This window comes from Saimiri boliviensis, chromosome 8 (genome assembly GCF_048565385.1).
Source record: "Saimiri boliviensis isolate mSaiBol1 chromosome 8, mSaiBol1.pri, whole genome shotgun sequence".
Taxonomy (NCBI): Eukaryota; Metazoa; Chordata; class Mammalia; order Primates; family Cebidae; genus Saimiri; species Saimiri boliviensis.
Window position 1 is genome coordinate 129,147,519 of NC_133456.1, and position 8,947 is coordinate 129,156,465.

At 48.0% G+C, this 8,947-nt stretch overlaps 1 non-coding gene across 1 annotated transcript; it reads left to right on the forward strand.

Annotated features, from left to right (window-relative positions):
• The first annotated feature begins 8,548 nt into the window (after positions 1 to 8,548).
• LOC141585503 (U4 spliceosomal RNA) lies at positions 8,549 to 8,689 on the forward strand. The gene has a single exon (XR_012519056.1). It is a non-coding gene; the product is annotated as a U4 spliceosomal RNA (small nuclear RNA).
• Positions 8,690 to 8,947: the final 258 nt, after the last annotated feature.

Genomic DNA, 8,947 nt, shown 5'->3' on the forward strand with positions numbered 1-8,947 from the left:
GGAGGGGTTTGGGTGTTTTTCTTTTTTGAGACAGGGTCTCACTCTGCTGCCCAGGCTGGAGTGCGGTGGTGAAATCACTGCTCACTGCAGCCTCGACCTCCCAGGCTCAAGCAATCCTCCTGCCTCAAGCTCCCGAGTAGCTGGAAGTACAGATGTGTGTCACCAAATCCGGCTCATTTTTGTATTTTTTGTAGAGACAGGGGTTCTGCCATGTTGCCCAGGCTGGTCTAGAATTCCTGGTCTAAAGCAGTCCTCCTGCCAGCCTCTCAGAGTGCTGGAATTACAAGTGTGAGCCCCCGCACCTGGCCAATAGTATGGGTCGTCTTTGTTTTGTTATTTGATATAGATTGAATAATAGAGGCTTTAAGTTAACACACTTGTGGATAATTAACATGGTTGAAAGAGTGGTTTTGAATGATAAAAAGTTTTTGGTTTGGGGCCCAGAGAAAACACCCTTCACATGTTATTCCCCTTTGACCTCCTGCTGAGAGGGCTGTTCAGTACAGGGGTTACAGGAGTCAACAGTTAGAATAGAGACAAAGGGATGTGGGTAAACAGGCCACTGGGGAAGCTTGATTGTCCCTACCTTTCACCCTACGACTTTTATGAACTTTACGCTAAAATTTTAGCGTAAAGAACTGGTTGCCTTTAGCCCATTCCATTAAAACCTTTTGGCCAGCCAGGCATGGTGGCTCAAGCCTGTAATCCCAGCACTTTGGGAGGCTGAGGCAGGTGGATCACGAGGTCAAGAGATCAAGACCAGCCTGGTCAACATCGTGAAACCCCATCTCTACTAAAAATACAAAAAATTTGCTGGGCATGGTGGTGCGTGCCTGTAGTCCCAGCTACTCAGGAGGCTGAGGCAGGAGAATTGCCTGAACCCAGGAGGCAGAGGTTGCAGTGAGCAGAGATCGCGCCATTGCACTCCAGCCTGGGTAACAAGAGCGAAACTTCATCGCAAAAAAAAAAAAAAAAAAAAAAAAAAACAACACCTTTCGGCCTGCCAAAAGGTTTGAGACTATAAATTTCTAACTTTCCCTAATATTTTCCTCCTGTTTTGCCAGCCACCCCGAGTAAATCCCAACGCATGGTGAAAACCACATTTGGAATATTTTAGCTGCTGGCTGTGTGGAAAATCACTTGGATCCCCAGTGTTTAACAATAAAAAGACAAGTATTTGTACTGAAGAGCACAGAATTTTGTGACTATAATAAAAGATAATATGAGAGACTCCTGGCAAAATTAGATGCATGAAAATGCTCATACATAGATTGCAGACAAACATCTGTACATGTTAATGGAAGTGCCAGTCACACTTTGGATCTTGTAATCAGGAGGCCATCATCGCACCCTGTGAACGTGAGAACCTAGTTCCAAATCAGCTACTGCCAACAAGCTTGGGTCAGGTGCTTGGTCACAGCCTCCGCTAGCCTCGTAATCTTTGTCTTTTATTTTTATTTTTGAGATGGAATCTTGCTCTGTTGCCCAGGCTGGAGTGCAGTGGAGCGATCTCGGCTCACTGCAACTTCTGCCTCCCAGGTGTTGAAAATTCGTGCTTTGAATGAAGAGACCCCCCCCAGACAGGATTTGTGTGGGTAATGTGGCTGTTTATTCACCTGGGTGCAGGTCGGCTATGGGTGAAAAGGGTGTTAGCAAAGTGCAGTGGGATGGGAGTTGGTTTTACAGGTTTGGGGCGGGCGGTGGAAAGTCACAGAGTGAGATCAGTTACTGGTGGGGTAGGGGCAAGGAGTGTACATGACCCCAAGTTCAGTTACAGTGGCCGCTGGGGTGAGGCAGAAGAGCAGTTAAGATGACAGGATGGGTGAGAGGCATTCACATTATCATAAGAACAGTTGGAATGGCAGGGTTGGGTGAGGGGCTTACCTGGGGAAGCTCCGCTGGGCACTCAGGGACAATGGCGAACACAGGTTGGGGAGTGGGAGACAATCAGCCCAGGCAGGCAGGACGTCAGGCCTGCATATGGAGACCTGACATACCTGTCTTTATCTATATAGAGAGAAAGAATTAGAGAAGAGGGGGTGAGCACAGGTTTCTGGGGGTGAGGATGAAGTTTCTTAAGGTTACTTTGTGCCTGACAGGGGACTGCGGGGGCACGTAAAATATTTTTTTTGAGCGGGAGAGACAGGGTGGAAATGGGAACAGGACAGGTGTGCAAATAAGGAAGGTCTGGACAATACATTCTGCCTTACGAATGCTTAAGCTGCTGGGGGACTTAGAGGCACTCCGCGGTACTGTGGGTCATCCAGAGCAGCATCGGCTGATTTGTGGTCACCTGGATGCGGTTTTGTATGGTTTGGGAGACTAAACAGAAGATATAGGGTCCGAACGGGAGAAGAAGAAAGATGGGTTTAAAGGAGTAAGGATTGGGAGGAGCCGTGACTCCAGTTAGGCAGCATCCAGCCCCACCAGCCAGGTCCAGAATAACCATTTGCCTGATTTGTGTGCTTTTGGGCTCTGTCTCTTCATTAATTGATGTCATTAAATATGAGGTCATGCTGCTTTACATATTAACAACATTTTTTCTGGAGCTTTGGACCTGAAAGCCAAGGGAACCAGCAAGGGCTGCTGCTGTTACAGGGCTTGGTGGGGTAACTGTGTGCAGCGAGAACTTTTGTTTTCATGGCATGTGAGGAAGCATGCGGTATCTATAAGCAAACACTCACTTTTATTAACAAGATTGTGTTTGAGCAGAGAACGGGAGCCAGATGAAGAGTGAAATGTCAGCTGTAATTGCCTGGAGGAAAAGTGTAAACCGGCAACTTAAAGAAAAGCAGGGCATGTAAAAGTAAATGAGTGCAGTGAATTTGGGCTCAGTTAGGAAATAATAGAAACAGACATTTTGAGGTGTGGTTTAAGCAGTAGGGGTGACTGCTTAAAGCTGGAGAAGGCGAGAGGCTAAAGGTAAGTGTGTGAGGTGTAAAGACAAAACTTTGGAGGCAGTGAGAGCAGGAGGGTAAGTGGGGCAGAGCCTGTGACTTTGAGGGATTCTAAGAGTATCAGGGCAGCAGCTGCTGTTGCATGTTGTCATGAGGGCCTTCCCAGGGCTGTGAGCTTAAGTTGTTTGGATAAAAAGGCTGCAGGCCATGGGCCTGGATCCTGTGTGAGAATCCTGACCACACAGCCCTGGACTTTAGCAGTATAGAATGAAAAAGTGTTGAGACAGGTTGGGGAGAGCTAGGGAGGGAGTAGTTTTTAGAGCTGTTTTTTAAGGAGCAAAAGGAGGAGTGAGGAAAGGATTTGGGATTAATAGGGTTGGATACGTTTTCTTTAGTGAGTTTATACAATGGCTCAGTTAGAATAGCAAAACCTGGTATCCTGAGGTGAAGTAGCAACCACACCCAGGAAGGAGATAAGCTGTTGTTTGGTGGAGGGGGTTGGGGTTTGGGAAATTTACTGGATGCGGTTGGCAGGGGGAGCATGTGTATGCTGGCAAAAGATTATAAAAGATGGGAAGAAATTTGGGCTTCGGAAGGGGATATATGATGCCCCTTTGAGTACAGATACCGAAGAAGCAGACGGGTGAATTAAAAGGCCATGTTTCAACAGACAGGTGATAACAGGCTTTACTTTTAAAAGCTGTTGTGGGATGGGGTACAGGGCTGGGCAGGGTAAGGGTGGTTAGGTTCTAAGGCGATGAGAAGGGGTGAGTGACTTGTAGCAACGGATGGGAAGGTGGTGTTTTACACCCAGGCTTAAGGTTGGGGGACATAAGGGGAGCTATTGAGGGAGGTATGGGTTTGGGGAGGAGGGCGGCAATGAGGTGTTGAAGAGGGAGCCCCAGGCATCTCAGATCAACTTCCCTTTTCCTAAGACTGTAAACTTCACCTTTTCATTCCCAAGACTGTAAACTGAAGCCCTTTTCATATATAATTCCTTAGACTGTAAACTGAAACTCTTTTCATATGGAATTCCTAAGAAGGTAGACTGAGACCCTTTTCATATGTTAAGCTATAAACCTAAGATTCTTCCAGGTAACATCTAAAGTATAAGCCTATATAAAGAGGGAAACTTCTTTTGTTAGGCGAGCTTGGATATTAGGCAAATATGCCACCTGGCTTCTGGCCGAATAAACTCCTTCCTCCAATATTCGGTGTTCAAGAGATCTGTTTCCTGTGGCCGCTCCTGCAACAGTGTAGCTGTAGCCCAGGAACAGTCAAGGAGGCAGACAATTTCCCTAGGATATCCCGGCCTAACAGGGAAGCCGGACAGGTGGGGATGATTAGGAAAGAACGTGGAAGGGAGTGCTGGCCTGATTGACACCACATGTGGGGAGTTATGAGAGGCCTGGAGGCCTGGCCGTCAATTTCCACAACAGCATGGCGGCCAAGGGGACAGATCCTTGAAAAGAAGGCAGCATGGGGTGGGTGCCTCGGTGCTGATTAAGAAGGAGATGGACTTGCCCTCCACGTAAGAGTTACCCTAAGTTTGGCATCTGTGAACGTCCAGGGGGCTTCTGAGATGGTCGGGCAGCATCAGTCTTTAGCCACCAAGCCGAGGGTTGGAGCTTCAAGAGCTCTGGGAGCAGCGACCTGAGTTGGACAGTCGACTTTCTGTGGGGGCCCCGCACAGACGGGGCAGGGCTCAGGAGGAGTCCCAGGCTGCGGGCATTCCTGGGCCCAGTGGCCAGGTTTCCGACACGTGAAGCAAGGTCTGGGGGGTCGGCTGGAGCCGCTACAGTCCGGGTGCTCTGAAGTCTCTGTGAGCCGGTGGCGTGGCTGGGGTTTGTCTTACTGAGGAGGCAGCGTCTGCAGTTCTGAGGTGTGCAGCTGGGCAGATTTCTCCCTGTTATTGAACACCTTGAAGGTAGGGTTGCCTAATTCCTGTTGCTGTGTTTGAGGGCCAGATTTTAATTTTTGTACCTTTTTGTGATGTTGGGGTTGACTGGGTGATAAAATGCACATAAAGCATTTTTTAGGGGTGAGAGTGGAAGTAAGGATGGCATTTAAGTCACTCCAGGTGAGAGTATTGGACTGGGTGAAGTATTGGAGGATCTGAAGAAAAGGATCCTAACCAGTGGTCGATTTGGGAAAGGTCAGATAAAGGGAAGAAATGTCACCCTAACTGTACCTTTGGCTCCAGCCACCTCTGGAAGGGGGATTGTCAGGCATGGGTGCAGGACAAAGCCGCAGGACTAATTGTAAGCTGGGTGGGGAGGTGGGGAGGTGACAGGAGGGGCATGAGGAGGTGGGTTGTGGGCAGAGGAAGAGGAGGAAGGCTCTGGGGTGGGGTTAGGTCCTGGATGAGGGCCTGGTTCACAGGCAGGAAGGAGAAAGGTTGGAAGGTTGATGGACAGGGAGGATTTTGACTAACCTACAGAGGAAGGAGGGGCAGACGGAAGGGAAGAGAAGTAGACTAGAGATTAGGGAGGGATTGGTGTGTAAAAAAAATGCCTGAACTTAGGGAATTTCAGACCATTTGCCCATGTTGTGATGAAAATTGTCTTAATTTCATAAAATAGAGGTGAAAGGTGCCAATTTTTTGCCAGTTGGAGCCATTGTTTCACTTGTATTGCGACCATGCAGTGGCCCAGTAAAGAGAACGCAGTGTTTACAGAGACGTTTGGGTTTTAAGTTACGGCACAGTTGGAGAGGTTTGAGGTTCTTTAAACACAGGCCAGTGGAGAGGAGGGAGGGTTAGAGGATGGACGATTGCCCATGGTTCTGGAAAGATGGCAGAGACAAGGAGAACAGGCATGCATCCCAGCCGCTCAACAGGCGTCCCTCAGTGAGCCTGCGTTGAACCTCGTCGTTGGTGAGCAGTCAAAAAAAGCATCTTGAATGTTGACCTGCCACCAATATCGGCCCTGAGCCTGGTGGGTGAGTGACTAGGGTGAACGTCTCCATGATAGTCAAACTCCTGGGGAAACTGGGTACAAGGATCCATGACCTACATAGGGTTTTTTGGGTCCCAAACCTCATGGAAGAACCTGGTTTACCTGATTTTCCTTGTGTTTGTGGTGGAAAAACGATGAAACTGAAAGGGGGAGGAAGTGGAAAGGAAAAGATAAAAGAATGAGAAAGCAAAAAAGTGTGACTGCTTACCAAAACAGCCAGTGGTGTGTGTTTGGGCTGGTCTGATGACTGGGGTCGGGTTGGTAGGCCAATCTCTTCATGGAAGGAGCACAAGAGCAGGGACAGGGGTTTGGTCTCCTGTAGGAGTTCCTCCATCCTGGGTTTTGGTACCAAAATGTTGAAAATTCACGCTTTGAATGAAGAGACCCCCCAGACAGGCTTTGTGTGGGCAACGTGGCTGTTTATTCACCTGGGTGCAGGTCGGCTAAGGCCGAAACAGCGTTAGCAAAGGGTAGTGGGATAGGAGTTGGTTTTACAGGTTTGGGGCGGGCAGTGGAAAGTCACAGAGTAAGATCAGTTACAGCGGTGGGTAGGGGCAAGGAGTGTACATGACCCCAAGTTCAGTTACAGTGGCGGTGCGGTGAGGCAGAAGAGCAGTTAAGACGACAGGATGGGTGAGAGGCATTCACATTATCATAAGAACAGTTGAGATGGCAGGGTTGGGTGAGGGGCTTGTCCGGGGAAGCTCCGCTCGACACTCGGACAATGGTGAACACGGGGCGCAGGGGTTGGGAGACGATCAGGAGGTAAGCAGGACTTCAGACTTTCAGGTTTCAGGTTTACCTATGGAGATCTGACACCGGGTTTAAGCAATTTCCTGCCTCAGTCTCCCGAATAGCTGGGATTATCAGTGCCCGCCACCACGCCCGGCTAATTTTTGTGTTTTCAGTAGAGACTGGGTTTCTCCATCTTGGCCAGGCTGGTCTTGAACTCCTGACCTCATGATCCACCTGCCTCAGTCTCCCAGAGTGCTGGGATTACAGGTGTGAGCCACCGTGCCTGACCACCTCATAGTCTTTGTCTGAAATACAGGGGCAGAAGTATTCTTCCCAGGGCGGTCCAGGGTCCAGTGAGACGAGTTATCAGGTCTCTCAGCAGAGTGACTTGGACAAGGAAGAGGCTCCACAGCTGTCCTCTTTCTACAGTTGCTCAGAGCGATTGTGAGTGAGACTGGAAAGTAGCCCAGGTGGGAGAGTGGCCGTGTGCAGGGAGGAGGTGACCTGGTGAGAGAGCCAAGCATCTAAGATCACCGCCCCCTCGACTTCCAAACTGCATTTCAATAGAAGTAAAGGCTGCCGACCGGGTGCCACCTTATAGATCGCAGGCTTGGCGTGGGGGAATCTTTCCGGAGGCATTGTTTTAACTTACACGAATTCAAGTCCCCACCCCACACCTACTCCATGCACCAAGACCCTTTCCCATGTAATTTCCAGAACTGTAACCCCAAGACCCTTTCACGTGTCGTATCTGGAGTTGTCAGCCTCTGTAAAGCCGGGCTTCTGATTGTTAGATGAGATTGGCCACCAGGCAGTTACGCCGCCTTGCTCCAGCGCGCCCTCTGCTGGTGGCCGGGGCACTGCAGGGCCCTCGCGCTCACAGCGCTGGCCGAGGCCGCGCGCCCTGTGGTGGCCATCCCGCTGCACCACTTGAAGTCGGAGCGCGGAGTGTTCAGCGCCCTCGTTCTGGAAATGCAAACTGATGCAGAGCCCACTAGCCCGTGTGTTTCCAAAAAGGAAGAAGGGACAATTAACTGGAAACCATAGGAATGAGATAAACATGGATGCACGTTTTACAACTGATGGAAAAATTCACTCAACATAGTCTTTGCACTTAAAATGCAAAACTGTAAGAGGCATCTTAACCACAGTGACTTTATTTTAAATAAAAGCTTTAGAAAAAGCTAAATCTGGGCAGGGTGCAGGGCTCAGGAATGTAATCCCAGCACTCTGGAAGGCCAAGGCGGGAGGATCACTTGAGATCAGGAGTTCAAGACCAGGCTGGGAAAATAGCGAGATCCCCATGCCTACAAAAAATATAAAAATTAGCTGGCGTGGTGGCTCGTGCCTGTGGTCCCAGCTACCCAGGAGGCTGCGGTGGGAGGATCGCTTGAGCCCAGGAGTTTGAGGCCGCATTCAGCCAGCCATGATCACACCACTGTACTCAAGCCTGGGAGACAGAGTGAGACACACACTCACTCTCTCTCTCTCTCTCTCTCTCTCTCGCGCTCTCTCTCTCTCTCTCTCTCTCTCTCTCTCTCTCACACACACACACACACACACACACACACCGGTTAAATCTGTCGGATCATATATTTAGGGATTGAGCACCTTTGGTTATAAAATATTTATGGTTGCAGGAACAAGTTAATAACTAAATAAAGACCCAAAACTTATAAAAATATACCAGTACTTTAAGCCAAAAGTATTCTTAATTTAAAAATAAGTTTTAAAGGTAATAGTACACTAATAAATTATTGTTAAAATCAATAATAACAAAGAAAAGTAGCAATACTAATAGCCTGACACAAACTGATTATAATCCTTCATAAGAGACAACACTATTCTTAATAACCTATATAAACGAATATTAAGTAATTTTGTTTGTACGTTAATGTCTGGCCATCAGCATGGCTAACATGGTGAAACTCAGTCTCTACTAAAAATTAAAAAAAAAATAGCTTTGCACAGTGGCAGTATTGTAGCCAATGAGGTTTATCTGAGGTATGATTATGGCTAATTGAAAACTTTTCCCAATACCCCACAATGATGACTGGAAATATAGTCGGCATTGGCAATTTTTGGAAGTTTCTACAGGAATGGAATTTAAAAATTAAATAAAAAAATAAAAATAAAATGGAAAAGAAATACAAAAAGATTAGCTGGATGTGGTGGTGCACACCTGTAATCCACCTACTTGGGAGGTTGAGGCAGGAGAATCCTTAAACCCAGGAAGCAGAGGTTTTAGTGAGCCGAGATCATGTTTTACAAGAGTAAAACTCCGTCTCAAAAAAATTTTTTTTTCTTTAAAACAGGTGTGTTCCTCCTCTTGCTTTCTGAGGACTCCCTGCTCTGTCA